The sequence below is a fragment of the Calypte anna genome, chromosome 3 (genome assembly GCF_003957555.1).
Source record: "Calypte anna isolate BGI_N300 chromosome 3, bCalAnn1_v1.p, whole genome shotgun sequence".
Classification (NCBI taxonomy): domain Eukaryota; kingdom Metazoa; phylum Chordata; class Aves; order Apodiformes; family Trochilidae; genus Calypte; species Calypte anna.
In genome coordinates, this window is record NC_044246.1 from 96210826 (window position 1) to 96234599 (window position 23774).

Sequence of the window (23774 nt, forward strand, 5' to 3'; positions counted from 1 at the left end):
AAAAGATTCAAATCACCAACAGCAAAATGTCATGAAGTGCTCTGAAGAATTACATAAGAATGCAATCACTATGAATGGTAAACTACCATTTAAAAAATGCCTAATCCTTTTTAAAAGGAGTGCACTCTTTTTGTGCACTTTTAAGAATATTTTGCCTAAGGAAATATGCTTCTTTCATTCTCCAGGGATTTTTTTTATGAGAATAGAATGAAAAGTTAAACGCCTCAACTATTTGTTTTCTGTTATTTTTCCCAACACTGCCAGATAGACCTGAGCTGGCTTTGAGTGGAAACAAGAGTTTAAGCTGTTTCTTGTTTATCACAAACATTATTTATGAGGCACTCATCTAAACCTCAGATACAGAAAGTGGGTGGGCATGTCTTGCATCTTGTCAAAATGCCACATGCTGTCAACTGCGTGATGTCTCGTGTTTTGTGAAGGAATGGATCACATACCTGAAACCACAACATCCTATCCTGACATTTCAGCTGGGAAGAATTTCTGTGAACTGATTGCTGCTATCACAGTATCTGCTTTGAACATACACAAACACACACAGAGGAAAAGCTGTAGGACTAACCTGCAGGCATGACCTGAGCCATATGATGACTTATGACTGCTTCTCCAGGAAATGGCCTGAAGTGAAATACCAATTAAAGAACATTCATCCCAGGGATTATTAGCTAATGAAATGTCCTCAAAGCATTCTATACTTTTAGCCTGTAAAATTGATCAGATGTGTAAAGTACTGGCAACACTGAGCATTTGAAAATCAGGAGTAATTCCTTGAAATATCACATTAAGTTCATTTTAAGCAAAGTGCTCCTTTTTTTTTGCTGCATGATATTTCAGGATATCTTAAGTTCTTCAAGATTCCTTGTGCAGCCACAAGGAAGTGAAAAATACGCTGTACATTAATATTTTTGAGAGCTGTGTTTATGACATTGTTATATGATTCCAGGAGAAAGTGTCCAATCCCAACCCCTTCACGTTCCTTCCACGTAGTAAGTTACCACTGAATTATGTTAAATTGGGCTTTCATAAATCTATATTAAAATCACCTTTTCCTAATATCTTTTTCAGTGATTCTTTGTGTGACCTTAAGCCCTTTCATTTCTGTCTGCAACACTTCTATCTTCTCATTAGTTAAGCAGCATTTTCTCATAGATACTGAATCTTACAGTACAGGCAGAATTTTTCCCATCTCTGCAATAAAACTGCCTTTCTTTAATATTTTTAAAGCAATTTAAAAATATTAATTTTCATAATCAAGCATAATTGCTGGCCTACTGCCTTTGCCTTTTATCAAAGTACTTACCATGTATTGCACCTTTGCTTTTATTTTTTCAGCGTGGGCAGACTGACAGAAGCTGTTCTTTAAGAAAGATATATACTGATGCCAAATAGATTTCCATCTTGACATTACATTTCCTATATTTTTTTCCTTATCAACAGTTATTTTCAGCTTGCCTGCCCTTTTTACTCTAGTCCTGGAACACTTGTTTCTTTCACTACATATTATTCAGTCTTACATATGGTTGGATATATTTTATTTACATGGATAAAACATGGATGTTTTTAATGCTGCTGCCTACTGTTTTTCAGGTTGATGAGTTATGATTCTTCACATTCATTCTGAATCTACTTTTTTCCTACTAGTAAAGAAAGAGGGAAAAGGGAATATGTGATGTGGTTTAAAAACACTTCCATTCATTAAACTGAATGGGAGGGATTAAGTAACATGGATAAAAACTTGCAGTTAGAGTAGAAACAAGTTCTGACAAAAAATGCACAGCTTTACCAGAGAAATATGAGCATTTTTTAAATATTCTGTGCTGTTCAAATTGCCCCACAGAGTTGAATTTAAATATTCCCACAGACGAATCTTTGAGTTACAAGATCTTTGCAAGTTACCACACTTAGAAAATGAGTTCCAATGGCTCTGAAGTCATCAGAGACACTAATTGTGTGGAAACTCTTACCATGTCCATTTTTGCCTTTCACTACAAAACTTGTGTAACAGACGCATAAGGTTGATGACAATGGTACTTCCTTCCAGCTTTTTATTTTTCATAGTTGAGGCTCTAACAGGACAAGTATATTTTTGCACAAAATGCATTTTTAGATTTGTTTGAGGATTTTTTTTTTAATTTTCTCTCACATATGTTGTTACTAACCAATTACTGAGCAGAGCTATATCGCCATGGAGAACCAAAAAGACCTTTCTCATCTAGTTTCACAAATTTCTGCAGAGGCTGGTTTGGGTCTGGTCTTTAATGACCTTAAGAGAATTAGTCTTCAGTTTTGTTCCATTTTTTACAGCAGTAGAATAAAAAGTTTCTCATTTATCTCAGAGCAGCACATGAGTAATATTCTACACAGAGGTAGATTGCAACCAGGGTTCCTCAGGAGTCAATTCTGGGACCTGTCCTATTTTTTGAGATCAGTGACAGCAATGGAGGGGGCAATGGGCACTGGAGCCTCTGATCAGCCTGGCAGAGGACACCAGTCTGGGTCACATGGATGGTGCTACCCAGAGCAGAGCTGTGACCCAAACAGCTCTGGAGGGGCTGGAGGAGTGGGACAATGGGGATGTATGGATTCAGCAATGACAAATGCCAAGTCATTCACCTGAGCAGGAATTGCTGCTGGCAACTGTGTTGGCTGGGGCCTGCCTGCATCATCCTTACCTTCTAGAACAGAAATATTAAGCTGAGGAAGGCCATTTTATCCTTCTGCTTACTCTGCTCATTTCAATGAGCTGAATGAAGCTTTAATAATCTCAGCATTAAACAGGATAAAAGATTAGGCAACAGAGTTTACATCTACTTACAGAGGTAACAAAAACACCTGTTACAAATCAAAAAACAAACAAACAAAAAAGAAGCTTTTGATTACACATCTTTCTAATAAAATAAAAAATAAGTCTCATATTTCTCTACAAACAGAGGGGGGTTTATATCTAGAGCCCATCCTAATATCAAAACCGTAACACTGCTTAAATATTATTCCATTTTGGAAATAAAACAAAATATTATCTACTAATCCAAAATACAGTGTTTTGGAATAACATGTCATTTCTCTAAGATTTGTAAAACAAATCCTGAAAGGATTTATTACACATATTAATTATTACAAAGAGCAAGTCTTTTGTTCCCTTTATTTTCTCAGGGATTTGTAAACTTGGCAGTGAGACACTAAGACAGCACTGAATCTTTAACAGAAATTTTACATAAATTATTCATAAATACAGTATGAAACTCCACACAGGTACAGTCTTTGTGGGACTGAAATCTAAAGACACAGTAATTACATCAAACTACCAGCTGGACGCCTCAAGGGCTGGCTAGGAAGGCAGGGAAAAGTATTTGTAGTTTGCCAATGCAAGCCAATGCTTTACATTTTACCCTGGTATGAGGCAATCATACTATGTCAAAAAAGACCCCAAAAAACTCAAGAAAATTAGAGCTGTAATTTTTTCCAGTGTTACTGCTAATGCCAGAGAGAAACAGTTTAACCAATGGAAAATTAATAGTTATTTTTTCAAACTCGTCTTCCTTCTCTCCTTTCCCTCCAGCTAAACAATTGTAAATAAGCATATATAAATTGTATCTATTCTTAATATAATAAGTATACGCTTATTTGGTAGCATCTTTTACTACTTTATTTTCACCATCCCTTTTTATGAATATCTAGAATATAACAAGCTCGAAAAATTAATTGCTGAATTTTTTTATAATCAACAATAGCTGCATATTTTACTGTGAAAACAAAATATGTTTTTCTCCAAAGCTATTTAAAAGACAAAAACTTTTTAAAATATTGAATCTTAGAAGTAGAAAAAAGCAAATATATTTTTCCTAGATAAGAAAAAGAGTGGCTATGTAGCTAGAGGCTGAACTGAGCAGTGAAGATTCTCTCAGGAAATACAAGGAGTCTTAAAAGTTCTGTATGTAAATGTATTTCCTACAACATTTGTCAACATTAAGAAAAAAAACAAAACAAAACAAAACAAAAAAACACTCAGGACATTATTTTAGCAAAAATTAGTTAGACCTATACAGAAAAGCTGCTTTCTATCCACAGAGGAGTACAGCAGGAAAACTGAATTGTAAAAAATCCTGTCATAACGTGTTCTATTTTGGATTTCAAAAGGTTATCTGCTCAGGTGTAATGTGGAAGTGGAAAAAATACAAGTTCATGTTTTGAGGCATCTCAGTTCAAGTATTCATCTAATGCCACAAGTATTTTAAACAAAATTAGGTTTGTCTGGTAAACTTCTCCTGTTTTGAAGTTTTCCAAACATGTTGTGACTGAGATGTATTTCTAGTTGAAACTAAAGAAATTGAATAAAATTAGCAATAGCAGCTATCTCAAAGCTCTTATAAACTGGCAAATGAAGCAAAGGGCATGAAAGTCAATGCTGGAGATAATTATTAGTTAATACTGCCTCTTCCATCTAGAAAGCTCTCACCTTAATGACATGTCAGCACGTTTACTTTCTTGCTTAATTAAGCAAATGTTTAGGTTTTCATTTGTCTTCAGTGACAGCTAGTATAGTTACAAGAGGAAAGTATTTTCCCACTGACACTCAGAGAGAAGTTCTGAATCCCATCCTGAGCTGTGACTTGTTCTATACAGCTGCAGATGCACCAAGCTACCTGCAAGGCTACTGAAACACATGACAGAACTCACTGCCTTTCACACAGCCATATTCTTACTCATTTACATGGCATGGTCATCAGTTCTCCCACTGATCTTAATGTCACGTGGTTTTGGTCCTTGCACTTTAAACTGTTTAAAGATGTAGTGTGACACATATTTATTTTGTTTCTGATGAACTAAGGAATAAGGAAAAAAATGATAATTTTGACATAGCAATTTTAACTGCACTACAGAAAGGCCAAAGCTCTGAGTCCTTGGGAGCCTTCTTCAGGAAATATTTTAGCACTGTGTCAAAGGGATGTTGGGCTCCAGGCACCAAGTGAAGAATATGCATAAAGGACATGCTCTCCCTACAAAGTTTTGTCATCTTTTCTACAATCACCTTTGCCAAGCTAAATTCTACCACACTGTTGGCAGAATAATATGAGGATGAGCAAAATGCAGAATGCCTGAAAACAAGAATGTGTCAGATGAGCAAGGATTATTTGGCCTCAGAGGCAATCCCATTATCAACTGCCAGGAGAGATACACTATCCTGAATTAAATTAACTGGGGTACTGAATTGCTGTGTTTTAATTTGAAAAATGCACACAAGAGACACCAGCCAGAGCTTGTCCACTGGCATGTCTATCTCTCTTTTCTCATTCAATTATAATGAATTAGAGAAAATCATTGGCAGGGACAGCTATAGAGTCATCCAGCTTTTCAATATGAGTCCGACTTCATGTGGTTCAAGTGTTGTAACCTCAAATAATTTTTGGACTAAAGAGGCATGGTACAGACTTTTAGACACTTTCATTCCATATCAAGAGTAATGGATTCTGATTCATTCTGACCATCTTAAAAGTTTCAAGATTATTGAAGAAGCCATTTTTTAAAAAAAAGAGCAAAAATATCTACTTGTTCCAGACACAGACTTAGGACTAAGTGAATACAAGGCGGATGTATTAGTGACTTAGTCTCTATTTTAACATTGCTGGTGGCTGAAAATCAGACAGTGAAACGCAGACGTGACGCTGTGCAGTCTGGGCATTGACATCAAGGCAACATTCAGCTCTGCACACAGGATTTCTGTTAAATGTCTTTGCAGCCTGTGGTTCTAATGGAGAGATATGAGAAGATATGCTTTTCCAGCCCATCATTTCCCCCCCCCATTCCACACACACTTTTGTAAGCTGAGCATACAGTCATTAACATTTTCAAACATTTTCTCTCTACTCAGAAATAATCCCTTTAGGAGCATGGTAGGTTGTGTCTTTTTTTAAAGAGAGTGGCTCCCACACAGAAATTTCCAGTTTGTTCTGAATTCAGCAGGACCTGTAAGAGGAGGAGTAAAACAGTTCAAAATTCATCAGGAGTCTTGAACTCTCACAGAGTCAAATAGATTCTTCAAAATGCATCCTTTCCTGGTTTCCAGCTCCTGCTGAGTGCTGTGAAAGCCCACCTCTTGCTAACCTGAAAGCCAGCACTCCATCCACTTCGTTATCGCAAGCTTGGCTCAAAGGTAGTTCAATACTTCGGCCACAGTACATTTCCTGGGGATAGGTTTCTCCAGATAGGGACAGAAACAAGACTTACAAGATATTGCATACATTGGTCTTTGCACTCATATTTAACAGCATCTTTCTAAATTATACAGTTCTAAGTCCAGTAACTAATTCCAAAGTACAAAGTATTATATAATTCCATCTAAAACTGAGAGGGGAAAAAAGTCAAATATATATTTAAAAATATAAATTAGTGGGTTTTTTAATGTGCATCTATCATTCTCCAATTCACAGCAGAATATGTCTTTTGGTGTTTAAATATTCCAATTATAGCTTGAAAGAAATAGTGTTAGGTGTTTTGGTGGTGGGTGTCGTATATATTCTAATCCCAGTTAGAAATTGATTTAAGAGAAAAGAGCAAATCTCTCTCTTGGGACAGGGAAAGGGGATTTCAAAACTAATTTTATTCTTATGTTACCACTGTTGGGAGAATCTGTATAGCACCACAGCAGCAGTTACTCCCAGCTCTTTGTTAGCATGTGTCTAACCTCAAGAGGAAATGCTCAGCTACTGGGTTGAAGGAAAAGGATGTCTTTTAATGTCATTTTGAAGTAATGAATAATGGGATGGAATCTCTTGCTCTAAAAGGCTTAGAGCTACTTTAAAAAGATGCGATAGAATTCCGATCTTCTCACAAACCGCATCCAAATTCACAAGCAAATTCACTCTCTCGCATCTCCTGCTGATGTCACTTTGACAGGATCAGTAAATAGCAGTTTCACTAAAGTGTATCATATATAATGTTCAACAAGATCAGAGACATTGAAATACTAAGTGTGATTTGTAAATCAAATCCAGATGGTATAATGACAGGATACATGTGTTTCTTCTATCCCAAAACTCTATCATTTGGCATAAAGACAAGTGCTTGATAGTCAAGTCTGATGCCACACATTTAAGATCAAACCAAGCTCCAAGTTTTTCACAAGGATCCATCTCATTGTTTCCAGAACTCTGTTCTGGTTTTGTTCTTCAGCATGCAGCTTATGGTAAAACACTGGAAAAGGATGGCAGTGCCAAAACTTCTGACATCTCCAGAAATGCATCTATCAGACATACATTGTTGGTACTGTGCTGAAAGAGAACTACTATACAGAGGGTTAGGTAGTCTTCTGAGTCCTTCAGCTCTCCAGTTCTCTTCATACATCAAAGGCAACTTATATCTGTAGTGCTTGTCTGTAGTGACCTCTGTATATGCACAATTCCTTCCTCATAGCTGCATTTATAAAGCATCCAAACCAACACTGCCTTATGACTTGATCTAGTCCACATTCAGCTACTGGTTCAACCCCTATGACCACCTGCACACAGACTGTCAGAGGCATTTTTGGTTAGTTTAAAGTGGAAAACAGAACTCATAAAAAATGAGCAAAAGCCAATTAAAATGTATATTTAGAAGCAGATATCTTGCTGTTTTCTGGACATAATATCATAACCTTCATTTCTGCAGTTCAAGTCAAATGCAAGCTTAAATAAATGTCAATAAAATCTGGGCAAGTATTATGTAGTTTCTATTTAATGAATCTGGTTTTCACTGTAATACCTTAAGACTGCTGAGGGGATAATTCAATTATTGTCTATCCAGTATATTTTTTATTCTCCTACATGATCTGAAGGCTTTTCCTTCTTTCATACAAAAAATAATATTTTAGGCAATGAATTTTAAGAAGATACTTTTCAGGATACAGAAGAGAAACATGAAATACAGGCACTGTTCCAGAGCTACATAGTTTGTAGTGTTTAGTCCAAATGGACTGCTGACAATGAGTGTGAAGTTCATACAGAACCCACAAGTACATGGATTTTACAGGCCTGTGCACTGCAGTGAAGAAAGCCTTTGACCCTTCATGCCAGCAATACATGTAGCTTTTCAAATCTGATTTGAAGGTCAGTAGTCTTCACTGAACTGTTTCATATTCATGGCTTATGCTAATTGGAGTCTTTGATTTTCATGGATACAGACCAAATTACAGCATTTATGCTGGTTTAAGGGAAGGCACTGGAGATGAAATAACACAAGTTGTTTAATTAAACTTCCTAAAATGCAAAATGTTTATAAATAGTGTCACTTAAGCGTGCATAAACACTGAATTATAGAAATAGGAAAAAAAATCATATTGGAATGCAGATCTGTTCGAAAGATTTTATAAAACCACTGAAACACATAGGAAAGCCAAGATCATGCTTATGCACTTTAATTATAATACTTTTCAACACTTTTAATTTTAATCCTTAAAAAAGGAAAAAAAAATCAAACAGTGCTAGACACAGGATTGTGATTTAAAATAATTACATTTAAATAGAAGAATAAAGTAAAAGCTATAGACTATAAACCATAATCCTAAGCAAGAAAGATAAAGAAGGAAAAAGTATTCAAAGCACATGTAAAACACAGGACCAGAATTATGTCTTGGAATAATAACAAAACTGATGACCTGCAGTTTCACTAGGAACATTTTCTTTGTTATTTTTACTGAGACACCAGGTACCTCAAGCCTTGACCCCACTGTATTTCCTGTTTTCTCTTACATTAAAAGTTTCTTACTGTCTCAAAAATGTTATAGTCTGAGACAATGTGTGAACACGGATTGAAAAGGTCTGAGTGGAGGAGTGGGAAAGGGCAGACTAGCAGCTAAACCTGCTTGTTACGCATTCTACCTAACACACCTACCCACTGGTGTGTTCTCTAAGAACCAGATTATGTTGCCTTTCTTTGAATACTAATTGCAAGATTGGGCCCTAAATGGATTATTTTTAAAGCCTGTACCCCAAATGATAGAAAGCATGAATAAACATACAGTGAACATTGTAGCTGTTAGTAATCCCACAGTGTTTTTGCAAAGCACCATTGAGTGCACAGAAAAAAATTTGAATGTTGTGTAAAGTTATGCCTTCTCATATGGTACCAAAGTATTTATTGAAAGGCACTGAACCCTTTTATTGGAACAGAAACATCAAAACCTTTATGGGGGGTGTAGATACCACAAAACAAATCAAAGTCATTGCTTTTCTTTTTTCCAGTTTCTCCATCTTACCATTTATCTGCCTGCAAAGAAAATGTAACTCAGAAATAAAATAAAATTAAAAAAATCCCCATGTTCCCATAGAGAGTTTCAAAACAAAACCTGCTTTTAAAATGTAAATCAAGCACTATGGTAATTTGAAGAGAAAAACAGGTGGAGGGAGGCAAACATCAAAATCAAAATAAAATTAAAGTTGCATAAAATATGAAATAAAATATCTTGTATTATTAGCTAAGATAGAATGCAAAGGGATCAGTAGGTATGCAAATACGCAGTATACAAATTCTCCAGCAGTCTCTGATCCTCCAATGAATACAAAAATATGTCTGGTATTTCTGAAAAGGGTGTGAATAAATCAGATGTCTCAAGTTCTGTAATAATAATTTGTGAATCTGGGAGCCTGTCGATACACAGATAAAGTATTCAGTAAAAATATACATCTATTATTTATGGCAGTAACTGGGGACAGAAACCAGGAAAAAATGTTTATTCAGACCACAAAACAAAAGCAACTGTGGGTAATGAACCTTAAAAGTACATATGGTTTATGATTTTCAGAAATTACTGTGATGGAGGCATAGTTATCACTAATTTTAATGACTACTGGATGTCTTAATGATCCTAGACAGATTTTTAAAATCTTATATGTCTTTTTCCTTTCATGTCTGACAGTTCAAAATATGGGCCACAGACATAAGCTGAAGATTTTGCAAGAAGGTGTCCTTGATGAAATTGTTTTGTCTCACTACAGAGCTGGACAAACAGCTGATTTCTGTATCTCTGTGGATATATTTGCTAGTATTCAGTTAAAATTGTGGGAACTATGTTTTTATCTTTACTTTGAACATTAGTTAAAAAATAAATCTTCATAGTAAGGCACCCAAGAAAAATGTTTACTTTGTCCTTGATGAGTCCCAAGGTCAGGATTACCAAGGAAGTCCTATATTCATCCATACAATTGATTAATTGATTCCACATGAACAATTCTCATTGCTCCTGTGCATAAACAAATTTTATGCATCACTAAAGATTTTTCTCTGCTTTCATGTATTATATCAAAACTTCCTACTCAGATTTTAATTAGGAGACTGTTCCAAATTATTGCAAATCTCAATTCTTCATGCTTTTGTAACACTGTGTGCCAGACTTTAGATCTCGCAAGGGATGCTCAGAGTCAGTCTCTAAAGTGTAGAAAAATGAGTTTACTCACAATTTCTACCTTTCAATCTTATGATACTCTGTGTTTATGAAACCCAGCCACAGTTTTCAGGCAGATCTTTTTGTACTTTTTTCTTGCAGTAGGAATACTTGAAACATCAAAAGAAGCCCTTAATACTTCAGGTAGATGTAATTAGAGCAATAACAAAAGTAACTGGTTTTGTAAGAGAAAAAAACCTCAAAGTCAAATAGAACAGAAAAAAATGCAGCACAGGGAAATATTCCCTATTTGTAGATAAAATCTTTCCTGGAACCTTTGCATCCAGAATTTCAGTATTGAAGTAGGCTCTTCATCATTAATATTTCAGAATAAACTGATCAGCTTCTTTTATTAAAAGAAGTCTCAAGTCACACTTCAGTCTCATTGCATGTGTAGCCTGAACGTAAAATACCCATCCAAAACAGATAATAGGGACTGCAACAATAAGTCAGTGCTCTCCTACTAAACTGAGAGAATCATACCTTTGAAACTCATGTTTGAGTTATAAGTGTGATAATAAAGGAGGAATAGTACTAAATACCCTTATCACTCCTACAGTTTTAATTACACTTAAACAAGAGACAACCTTGCTGTGTTATTTCTTCTTGCTTTGCAGCTGACTGCCTCTATGCAACTTCCTATGTTCTTGAAAAGAACAATTCTTTTGCAAGTTCTCAGAGGTCTCATAAAACCACCGAGCTTGCAAAGAGCAATGTCGTGTTTCCTAACTATCTGAAAAAAAGATGTTTTTGCAAATAAAACCAAAGTCATTATTTTCTGTCTCACTGTTATCTTAATTTCCACAGAGCATTTGAACGAACTCATCTCATCTGAAATAGACTTTTGCTATATAAAATTTACACTTACAATCTTAACTAAGCGGTGTATAGGGTCTCTCAGCAACCCAGAATGATTTTTTTTTCATAGAATAATAGAATTGGCTGGGTTGGAAGGAACCTCAGAGATCATCAAGTCCAACCCTTGATCCACTACCGCTGCAGTTACCAGACCATGGCACTGAGTGCCACATCCAGTCTCTTTTTAAATATTTCCAGGGATGGAGAATCCACTACTTCCCGGGGCAGCCCATCCCAATGCCTGATCACCCTCTCGGTAAAGAAATTCTTTCTAATATCCAACCTAAACCTCCCCCGGCACAATTTAAGACCATGCCCTCTTTTCTTGCTGAGAGCTGCCTGGGAAAAGAGACCAACCCCCACCTGGCTCCAACCTCCTTTCAGGGAGTTGCAGAGAGCGATGAGGTCTCCCCTGAGCCGCCTCTTCTCCAGGCTGAACAGCCCCAGCTCCCTCAGCCTCTCCTCATAGGGTCTGTGCTCGAGTCCCTTCACCAGCCTGGTTGCCCTCCTTTGGACCTCAATCTCCTTCCTAAACTGAGGGGCCCAGAACTGGACACAGTACTCGAGGTGTGGCCTCACCAGGGCTGAGTACAGGGGCAGAATCACTTCCTTGGACCTGCTGGCCATGCTGTTCCTGATACAGGCCAGGATGCCATTGGCCTTCTCGGCTACCTGGGCACACTGCTGGCTCATGTTCAGCTTCCTGTCAATCCAAACTCCAAGGTTCCTCTCTGTCTGGCTGCTCTCCAACCACTCTGTGCCCAGCCTGTAGCGCTGCATGGGGTTGTTGTGGCCAAAGTGCAGGACTCAATTATGATATTGGTTGCCCAGCAGAGGAATCTATTCCTGTAGTGAGCATAGGAAATATGATTAAGTATGGCTAGGTTAGACAAGATGTTTAACCTTAGATGTTGAAATTAATCCCAGCATCCCAATAACACAACTAGGCAGCATGTAGTGGATGTTAAATAATGTCTTTGGGTCTTTATGGACTGCATCACCTTTGAAAAAGAGAGAGATGACCAACAGAGATATGTCTCTGAAGGAATTTCTATAATTCAGACTCTAAATTAGCACTAATCATGCCAAACTCTGCTAGTGAATTGGAAAGCAGCACAGGAAGCCATCAAACTGAATTTGACCAGAAACTCTAAAGTAATATTGTGTGTCTTGAAGAGGAACAAAAGTGTACAATATTTAGTAAGCCAAAAATTAATCCTGCTGCCTCCTGATGAGGTCAGGAAAAGAATGGAGGCAGAGTAGTACTGTAACTGTCTTGAAGGCTGAGAAAACTGGGGTTGTTCAGTCTTGAGAAGTGAAGGCTTAAGGGAGACTCTATTACAATGTTCCAGTATTCAAAGGGCAGCTACAAAGAAGATGGAGACTCCCTGTTTACAAAGACTCATATGAACAAGACAAGATGGACTGGGCACAAGTTGCTCCTGGGGACATTCCAATTGAACATGAGAGGAAATTTTTTTCACTATGAGGACAGTCAGACATTGGAATGGTCTCCCAGGGGAAGTGGTGGATTCCTCCACTCTGGAAAGTTTTAAGTCTCAGCTCAAGAGAGTGCTGAGGCATCTCATATAAACAATACTATTAGAAGGGTTGGACCAGATGATCCTTGAAGTCCCTTCCAACCTGACAGTCTATGATTCTATGATTTCTAATTGTCATTTTAGGGGAATTCTTAAAATAGGATGCCTGTGTTTATATGCAAGACTCTAAACAAAATATTTAAACACCAGTAGTTTCCAGACTGAATAGCCTGTGAAGTAGACACACAGGTGCTTTGTGATTGATAGTGATGGCAAATAGGGATTAGATGTGCAACTCCTGTGTTATTGTCACTGAGAAATATATATCAAATTCTAAAACACTCTGCTGAAGGATAAACTCCAAGAATTAGACATCCTCTCTCTCTACACTAATTTATAATAGAAGTGACTTTTATAACTAGCTTGAACAAAAAAGACCACTTGGCAATGAGAAAAACTGCTTTAAAATTAGCACTGTCACTCAGGTTAATATGATTACATTCATTATCCAGCTTTGTCTAGTGGTCGTTTTTACTTTTCATTTCTGTTTCTCCACTATACCCCCTAGTCTTCTCTTGTATTCTGACTGTACAAAGGATGCTTTTACCATCCCTTTAAGTACAACAGGTAGCACCGCAAAAATACTTATTCTCTCTTGGCCTCTATCTTTCTGAAAAGCATATATTAGGAAAAGTTCAGAGAAGGGCAGGCAAATCTTTTAAGTATATTTAAGTAACAAATTTTATAAGGAAAGATGGAAAAGAGGCACTGCCCACAAAAACAGAGAGTGTTTTACAAATATTTGACATCATTAACCCCTTTTTATGAAATCCTACAACTTTTTTGTGTTGCAGGATTTGATAAAAACAACCTGTTTTTCTTATTTGCTACAATAGACTCTCCTGATTTTGAAATTTACCCTCTATGGAATACAGAAAAACATAATAATGATGGACATATAATTTATGAATACTACTTTTTAAATACCTTTGTAGGTAGATTAGTATTAAATGCATGAATAACAATATATTTACTCAAAGTGTTATTTTTCATCTGGACATGATACCAGTAAAAGCTTTTTCAAGAAAACAGCTGTGAAGTAAATGAAAGAAAATATTGCACACTGCATATTTTAAGAAAAATACTTCATGAGATATTAAATACTAATTTAAATTCATTAAATGCACAAATAAAATGTGGGAAACATTTTATGTGGGATATAATGTGGAAGCAAGGGCTCTTTTCGAGCTAGTCCTCTTAGCAAAGACCTTATTTCCAAACACTGACACTTGATTCTCTTCTCATACCAGAGCTTCCTTAAGCTGCTTGTGGACTGATAGATTAATATTGGAGGATTCTCTCTGGTAAACATTGAAAGAGAAAAATGTTTTTTGCTGTAAAACATGTAGGGATTGTCTTCAGTGTAAGTATTAGCCTGAAGTCAATATATTTGAGTGACTGCAGCCTTTGTGTGTGCAAACTCCACCAGAAAAGGAAAAAAACTAAATATGCACAAACCTGAAAGTGGTGTAAAAAGATAAAGTAATTCCATTAAGGTTATTAAAGCAAATTAGATTTAATTTCAGATAATTACAGATAATTACAGGCAAAAACTTTCAGCAAGCTGTAAAACTGATTCATCAGCTACAAGAAACATAAAATTGAATGTAGAAAAAAGATGAGTGCAGCAAATTAATAAAGTAAATGCAAAATAATTATGAAATACATGTGAGGTCCCTGGGGACACCACCAGACATGATTGTTCCTTATGCCTCTTCATAGGGTCCTGCCCAGGTCCCAGGATCCTGTTTCAGTGCCCCAGGGTCAGCCCCTGCTCCAGTGATGCCACAGCAGGGATGCTCTCCAGCTCCCCACAGCCCAGTCCTGCCTGGCCATGGTGCTATCCCCTGCTCAGCCTGGTGCTGTCCCCAGGGAGGTGCCGGATGGCTGGGCCTGGGGCTGCCTTGGTGCCTCCCAGATGCACTCATCCTGACCAGGGGGTGGGCACCGAGGAGCCCCTGCTGCACCCCACACTCAGACCCTGGGGAGCTGCCAACCTGCACTGCTCACTGAAAACACACAGAGGGAGAAAATGGCAGCATAAAACTAGAATCAAATGCATAGAGTGGGAGGCAGGAGCTCATTCTCCCACATCACAGCCCTCTATGAACTCACACATGTTCCTTCATGTCCTTCACACAGAGAAATAGGACCTGGGGACAGAACCACCATCCCTTCCACTAGCCACATGCTGCTACCAAGGTACATGCAGACTCTCATCTTCCACAAATTCTTATGATTTCAATCTACAGCTGCCATCAGAGTTAGTAAGAATTCCTCTGTTTATTTTACTAAGAATTCTCAGAATAAAAGAAATTACTGACTTAAATGCTTGCATCTTTCGATAAGCCTTTGCATTCTTCTGTTAGAAAGTAGGAAAAGGCCTTTGGCTTTAAGAGAGAAAAGAACAAATACAATAAACTACAATTAAAAAATTTTATAGTTTCACACAGTAAGAATACAGCAGCTGCAGAAAACTTAATGATCAACTTGAGCTATAGAGCTATTGCTCTTTATCATAAAGTTTTGATGAGTCAACATCAAGGATTCCTTCATTGTTGATATTTTAAGACAGGCATACCATGACAATACCTTTTTTTCATTACAACAGTACTTGTGCCAACAAATTGCTGAAGTTTATACTTAGAAGCATTATCATGTATTTCTAATCTGTATTTTCATACCCTATAATGTATCAAAGGACTTTTCCAGGTTGCTTGCTAAGGCTGGACCAATCTCACTGAAAATCTGCTCACACTGGAAATAGTGATAAATAGCCATCTACTACAATAATTTTTTTCTAGGGGTGGACATTTGAGTGCTTTTCATATAACCTATCTTTAGATATCTAGTGCAGAGACACCTACCTGTGACCTCCCTCTCTTTGATCCTTTCATAATTAGTAGGAAGAAATAGACACTCTAGGGCATGATTCATATGACCTACTTTAAGCATCTACTTTGGGAAGAGATGAATTGCACCCTAGAGGTGTCAATCTCTTCTTTGATTATACAGAGTTTTAGATCACTAGCCACATGTACAAAGAGATGTCAAGATTTGGTCAGATGAATCTCAGTCTCAGTGACATGACTGAATAGGGCTGGAGCCAGGCAAGCTTTCTCTGAACACAGCATAGAACTGGCAGTAGCAAAACTGCAAACCATCAATGACCTTGAGACACCCTGTTACTCTACTCCAGTGTAAAAAAATATGTTGTTGTCATTACAGTACTGACTGCATTTTAAACCTTTCCTGTCAGATAAAAAAATGTATATGCAATTTATTGCAGATTATAATCCCCCTTTTTCTTTGATCATATATTTTAAAAGAGCTGCACTCATAAATCATATAGATGTCGTATTATGTACTGGTTTAATATAGTTACTATTTTTATTCTTATTTAAGTTTTTTCTTTGTAATAAGTGTTGCAAAATTTTTTGATGTTGTTTATGGTGTCTTGTTGCTCTATATGTTGTTTTACAGATAAACTTTTCACTGCCTAATACTCTGTTGAATCAAAATGAATTGTATTCTTTACATTTCCAGTTTGCACTGAGTTCATATTACAACAAATATGAACATGACAACAAATATGAATATTACAACAAATATTCCTCATTACAGTGTCTAATTATGTCAGACCTCATTACTGTGTCTTAGAGCCAGAATTCTGGTGCCCAGAAATTTAAAATATTTCAATACAAAGTAAAAACCCCACAGCTCAACAATCTTTTGTTTATTTTTGGTATGACATTTTCATTACATTTACATTTTAAAAGAACTTGACTCTAGGGCACTGGCTCCCTTGGTTTTAGATATTTGGATGTTAATACTGTAAAATAAAGTATATTTACTGAAACTTTATGCAATTAGCTTGGTGTGTCACAAAAATAATCCATTAGATTAAGTCAAACTAGACCTTTATAGGTTAAAGAACAAGAAAAAAATAACCATGTTTATGTTAAAAAAATACTGGTTTGTGTCATATACTTCATATATACTACATAAAATATTGCAGTAATAAGTATCCAGGAAATTTATGCTGCATTATTCTTTAACACTAGGGATCCAAATATCATGTAGGTACTCATATAGCTAACAGGCTAGGGGACCAAGCTCAAACCTCACTTTTAAACTAACCTGCTCTGAGATATTCTTGAGATCTCAGAGTGCCCCCCTTTTTCAGCACTCTGAGTTTCCAAGTACCTCAAAGTCTACTTCTGGTCATGCCAGAGTATCCCAATCAAAGTAAAGCTGTGCAATTAGCTAGAGGGCAACCAGGCAAAGCAAATGTTATCAGCAGTAGCACTTAGAGCAATTTTAGAATCTGATTCCAAAGAATAATTCCAATAAAACTGGCACCTCACCAGAAAACTACATTGCATTAACAACTGTAGATTCACAAAGAAGACACTCTTATTCCCCAGTTCCCAGAAAGAGCTCTTGGAGACACTGTTCTCAGGGCATACATAAAAAGATGTTGACATCTTTTCTATCTGCACAATACACACTGACTGAAAAACAGGACTGGAAGATATAATAGAGGCTTCTAGCTTTTCCTGTGGAAATAATTAAAGCATTTGCCCAAGAAAGAAAAGTTATCCTCCAAATTATCCTTAAAGGCATGTCTCATATTCAGCTTTTACAGGTCAGATCAAACAGAAAGCATAGGGCCTCTCCTATTGAAACAGCCAAACAAAATTCACAACATGGGAAGGAAATTAGGCAAAAAAAATATTTGACCATATTTTTATGGTCAAATAAGTATAGTCTACTGTGACAGAAGTAGGGCTGGGTTAATTTTCTATTCATTAGTATTTTGACTGCAACAGAGGATATTTTCATTTTAGGCACACCCTTCATTGGTTAGATTAGCATTTCTTTAAAAGTCTTTTTAATTTCATCTCTGAATTACATGTTTTTACAGTCCGATGTAACACTAAAATTTATTTTTGTTTTGGATCCGTGAAACAAAGTCCAACTGTATAAGGTTTGAGTGCAAGCAGATTTTATTTGACAATTGGTACAAGTAAACTACAGAGTCAGGCAAAAGAGGGAGGGAGGAAAAGAAGATGTGAAAGAGAGAAAGAGAGAGAAAAGTGGAGAAAAAAGGTGGAGAGAAAGTGGGGAGAAAGAATGAGAGCAAGAAAGAGAGAGTTACCACCAGGGGCCCAGCTGTCCAGCGAGTTTCTTCAAGATGGCGCTGATCCTGGACAAGGTCTGATGCGTGATGGCGGTGGGTCAAGAGACGACCAAACAGCCACAGCATGGGCAGCCATATATACCCCTGAGTTAATTTTGTTCCAAAGGGGCAGCTGTCAGTCACCTGCCACAGAAGCCAGGGTCATTGGCATCAGAGCCATTGCAGACAGGCCTGAAGGGGGGGGGGGCTTCCCCAGAAAGGTGCAGTCCCCCACCCACTCATCAGTTCTTATGTCCTTCCAGGCATCACCCCTGTTCTGCTTCCACCAGGCCAGGTCCATTAGCACCAGAGCCATTGCAAACAGGCTCGTCTAGGGGGTGGTGCTTCCAGCACACAGCTCTGATCTCTTTCCAGGCACCACTCCCCGCTCCTTTCCAGCCACCTTATCCAGGTACAGCAGCATCAGTACAATCAAGGTGGCTTCCTCCTCCCTAGCCAGGGCAATCATACCTGAAGGGACATCCCAGCATTGAAGGGTGGCCCTCAGAAAAGGGCAGTAGTCTCCACCCAGCCCTAAGTTCTTAGTTCTTATCTCTTTCTAGGTATCACCCCCTGCTCAGCTCTGGACAGGTCAGGTCCTCCACCCTAGCCAGAGCTATTCACTTTAAAATTGTTCTTTTGAGACTATTCAAATCAGTAAGATCAGACTCTCACACATGTGTAAGAAAGATCACTTGACACTGATTTCTTTGCTGAAAGTTAAACTGTAAAATTCAAAGTCAGCTTACTGAGAATACACGACACACACACAAGAGGAATTGAAGCATGTATCTCCTAAGTATCATAAAATATAGTGGTGTTATATATGGGCAACAATAAGGGCATTGCTGTTCCTTAAAAGCTGTGCTGCCATGGCAAGTCTGTAAGTATTGTGAGACCTAGAGCATCCTCTGTTCTGGGGAAGGAACTGTGGTGGTGATGAGCTTTTTTCAGTGTAATAAAACTGAGTAATTCCACAACCCTATTTAATAAAGTAACCCTCATTGACACTTTTGTCCTAATCCAACAGATAATTTGAGAAAAGAGAGAAAGAGGAACTGAAATGTTAAAGTAATTACAGAACATATATGCAGAAAGTTTTATAGCAGCTAGCTTTAGCCTCACTTGTTACTATCCAAAGATGGCTTTCTCTTTGCTCCAGGTGTACACTTTAAAAGACCAGTTGAAAATTCAGCATTTGCAACAAATCAAAGCATGCTGGCAATCTAGCCATGAGTCAAAGGATTCTTAATTTGTTCAAATCTTCTTTCAGTTGTCACACAAAACTGGTGCTGACAGTCCTGTTTTATTTACATAGGTTAAGTATATGTACCAGTGAATTTCCTAAAATAAACGTGAACCAATTACAGATAATTAAAAACTCACTCCTTATCTAATCACCGTGATACCAAAGTGCCCTGAGTAGTCTAAAGAACTATTATTTTCCTCTATAATTGTAATGAATATTATCTTCTATTTAATATTTTTATAATGTAGGATTACTTTAATCTGGTCTCTCATTTCTTAACTTTGTTTTGCTTTTTAGGTTTTTGTTGTTACTATTATATATAAGAAAGGTATGATAGCTTTCAATTTAAATATAAATGCTTAAGAGATTTATCACTGTATTGATACAAATATTTAATTTTGGTTTACTGTTTTCTTCTGAATGCATACAGTAACTTTGTAAAAATATTGCTGCATAAAAATAAGCCAAAAATAAGAAATAATGTATTTTAATATAGCATTAATTAATACATAACTATTCTAGCATTCATTCCTCCTATCTCTCTGAAAATAAGTTTGCATTAGTATATTGATAATTTTCAGGGCAATTCAGATGCTTATGTAAACTTAAGACTATTTAATAGCTAGATACCTAGCTATCATGCTTACTACAAACCAGATTTTGTTTAGGCCTTCTTCCAATTGCTATTGGGGATAACATATGGCTAAAGAAGCCCAGAGGTGTAGAGATCTCAGCACTTGCATTGAGCTAAAGATACAGAATCTATATTTTAAAAGTTTCAAAGGTTAAATTTAGTACTAACTTATGTTTATGGGTATGTATACACACATGTAGGTACATGTGATACAGGTATTACATAGAAAGAAATAAATTAAGGAAGCAGTTCATGTCTGTGGAGGTCTAAACTAAAGAATGTCAGACCAGTTGTTGTGTATTGATTAGCTCAGTATTGATTTCTTCACTTTGCCAGGGTGATCCTGGCAATGTTCCATCTGGAAGAAAACTGTTACTTCACATTATGCACTGATGGAAGGGAATAGATGTTTACTTCATTATCTGCCCTTTGAATAAAAGCCATGGATATAAAATATTAGCTCTTTCCAAGCTTTTGCAAAAAATATTTCTCTCTCAACCTCACAGTTTTATCATTCAAGATCACCAGCTCATGATGATATATCCTAACAAAGTCAGTTTAAAATCTCGAAAAATCACAGTCTGCACCAAGCACAGGAGCACATTGCTGCCATCACTAAAATATCAGGGATCACATGTAGTAGCTGGAAAAAGCTGATACAAGGACTTGTAACTTTCTGACATTTGTTCTTGTGATAGCTAAAGGGATTTGTGGGAAGATGCCCCTCTCCCTCCTGCTCAGGACAAAAGCTCTGCAGCTGATTGTCTCATAAAGTCTACCCCACCCTGAAGTACTTCACTAAAGTAGCAGCTGAAGGAAGCATTAGTTGTTTTCTACTAAAAATAGTGCTTTTAAGTGTCAAAAAAAAAAAAAAAAAAAAAAAAAAGAAAAAGAAAAAGCACCACAGAAGATAAGAGAAGAAACAAGCACTGAATATATCAGTCACAGCATAAAGTGAAGAGTGCATGGTTGCTCAGTGAAACACTTTGAATGGAAAGTAAGGACATAATTGTGCTTTACATTACTGTCACTCAGCTGGATGCTCTACACCCATGAGTATTAACATGTATCTGACTTCTTGATGTTTCTGGTGCCCTCCTTTCTCTTAGTTTTCCTTTTAAGTTTGATTTTTCACATAATTTTAATTTTTATTTTAGTTTTTTTTCTGGTCTTTCATGGTTAATCTTGCAGATGTTCTGCATTCAGCTATCTTCTGAATATATATGGAGATGCTGCATCTCCCAGGAGTCAGGAAACAACGTTAAGAGCTGTCTCAGGCAATGCTGCATGTTCCATATTTTCACCCAGAACAGCAATTTATATTTGCTGCTCCACTTAAAGCTATATGACTGAGACAGACCTGACATCTCTCCAGTAAAAAAGCCCTAACTTACAATAACAACAAGATACATAGTACCATTATCCTTAATATTAATAAGTTTAGGATCCTGAGAGTGCACAAAGCACCCGTCTCTGGGCATATGGGTAAAATGTAGTGCTACCCTAGAGTGCCAAGATGAGTGGATGGGGTGAAGAACCAGATAAAGCTCTCAGCAGAAAACTTAAAAGAAAAATAAAGAGAGGGGAAAAAATGGAAAAATTTTCACTCTAGTTCCTCAGTTCCATTTCATGGGAAAAAAAAAAAAACAAGCAAACAAACAAAACTATTGCAAAAAACTATTTAAGGTGAACTAAAAAAGGCGCTAAAAAAGGAAAAGGGCTAAAAAAGGAAAAAGAAACTAGCTTAAAAAACAAAACGCCAGAATATTATTACCAGCTTAAAGATAAATCACTTTAGTATAGTTTTAAACTATTTTGCTTGATTATTTCATAATTCCCAAACAAAAAGGAAGCCGCGTTTTCACTTAGCTGTGTGAATACTCATTCTTTCATTTGTTACTTTGCTTTATTTTGTCACCTTCTTATCACTTTCACTGTCTGCCTGGAGGCCCAGTATACTGGTAACAAAAAAAACCCCAAACATATTTTTGCACCATTTACATTTGTATGCATAAACGATTCAGTAAAATCTATCTTATTTTTTTTTAACAAAAGAACTGCTTGCTTTATGAACAAGAATATAAAACTTCTAATCCTGTAAACCAACTCTCACAACACAGGAAATTTGGACTATTACTCTGTTGTATCTTTCTGAGGTTGGATTTTGTTGTGCTTTTGAAACAGAAGTGTTTGTAAAAAGTACTTTTAGAAACACATTACATTGGTTTTACTCTAAGCCACAATAGGATCAAATAAAATGTGCGTATATATTAAAATGCATCTTCTAAGTGTCAAAAAGATTTAATGTTTTTCTGATACAGTATAAATTAATGTGACTGAGTTATTTTATGTTGGCTTGGCTAAGGCAAGAACCACTGTATTTTATGTACAGTACCTACTTCTCAGAGGTAACATATTTTTTTTCAGAAAAGGATGGGAGATGTTTTCCCTTCCTCTTGTGCCTTTACAGAACAATCTATCAAATGAGCTTCAGAGTACTTTTTGTATTTCTCTCTTCTATATACTGGGCTCTTAATTTCTCTCTCCATTAAGCTCATGTGAAAATCAAGTTCCAAGGTATATCCACAAAATAATCATACTCGTATCTGTGTTCTTGTATAGTCACGTACCATGGTATTTTGCAGATTCTACCCTGAGCACACTGTGGCACTGTAACAATTTAGGTTTAAGTTCTAAGGTTGGGTTACTCAGTGACCACTTTTCCTATTCAAACTCTTCCTTTTCTACCTATTTAGTTTTGGTTCCTTGTCTTTTCTGTTCCTCACAGGAAGTGAATGGGGAGAATAGCTCCCATGGTGGGCTTCTGCTAAAGGAGACCAGTTTCCTTTAATGAAATGAGTGGCTTCCAAACAAAATCCTAGCTCCCAGATTGAAAGCCACTGGTTTAAGTCCCTCTTAATAGAACTTAACATATTCAGTATGTTGTGTTACTATAACACACACTTTATTCTGAATTTAAATGTTAATACACATTTTCTTTTGATACAACAATCAGTTCTTTCCTTTCTCTTCTCTTCCTTTGCCTTCTGAGAAGTTTTTACTCAAATCCAAAAAAAAAAAAAAGTGTTGAAAAAATCCTGCAGGAAAATCTGCTTTATTTTACATGATTCTTTGTGTATGCATAAAGTATGTGCTATTCTTGCAAGAAGCTTTCCAAACAAATGATAGTATCACTTTTTTCCCCAGTGTATTTGAATTCAAAGGATATGTTAAAAGTAGAAATCTTCACATAAATAACTCACTCGTAAGGAAGTAGGTATCCCACCAGCTGCAGAATTTGTACTGATAAAATATTCATTAGTATTAACACCATTGTCTATAGGCAGACCAGTAAACAAAGGATAAGCTTTTATAGGCCAAATGTTAAAACTTTGTTATCTGTTATCTGAAAAATTTTAGTAGCATGTATTTTACTTATGCAAGTATTGTAACAACTGTTTTAATTATGCTCATGTATAGTTATTCTTATTTTACCTTTTGTTACACACTTGGTGTTCTCATCTACATTGAATTTGAGTCCTGCTGAGTCGAATTTACTGTTCACTTCCACTAAGCTGCATCACCCTCATGGAAGATTCTGAGTTTGTTACACTCAGATTACTCCTGGGTGACCTTCATGCAATCTTCATGCATAGAATCACCATAGAATCATAGAATGGTGTGAGTTGGAAGGGACATTTAAAGATCACTTACTCTGTGAAACAAGCAGGGACTCTTTTCACTAGACAAGGATGCTCAAAGCCTATCCAACCTGACCTTTAGTGTTTCCAAAAGAAGGGACATCTACAACCTCCGTG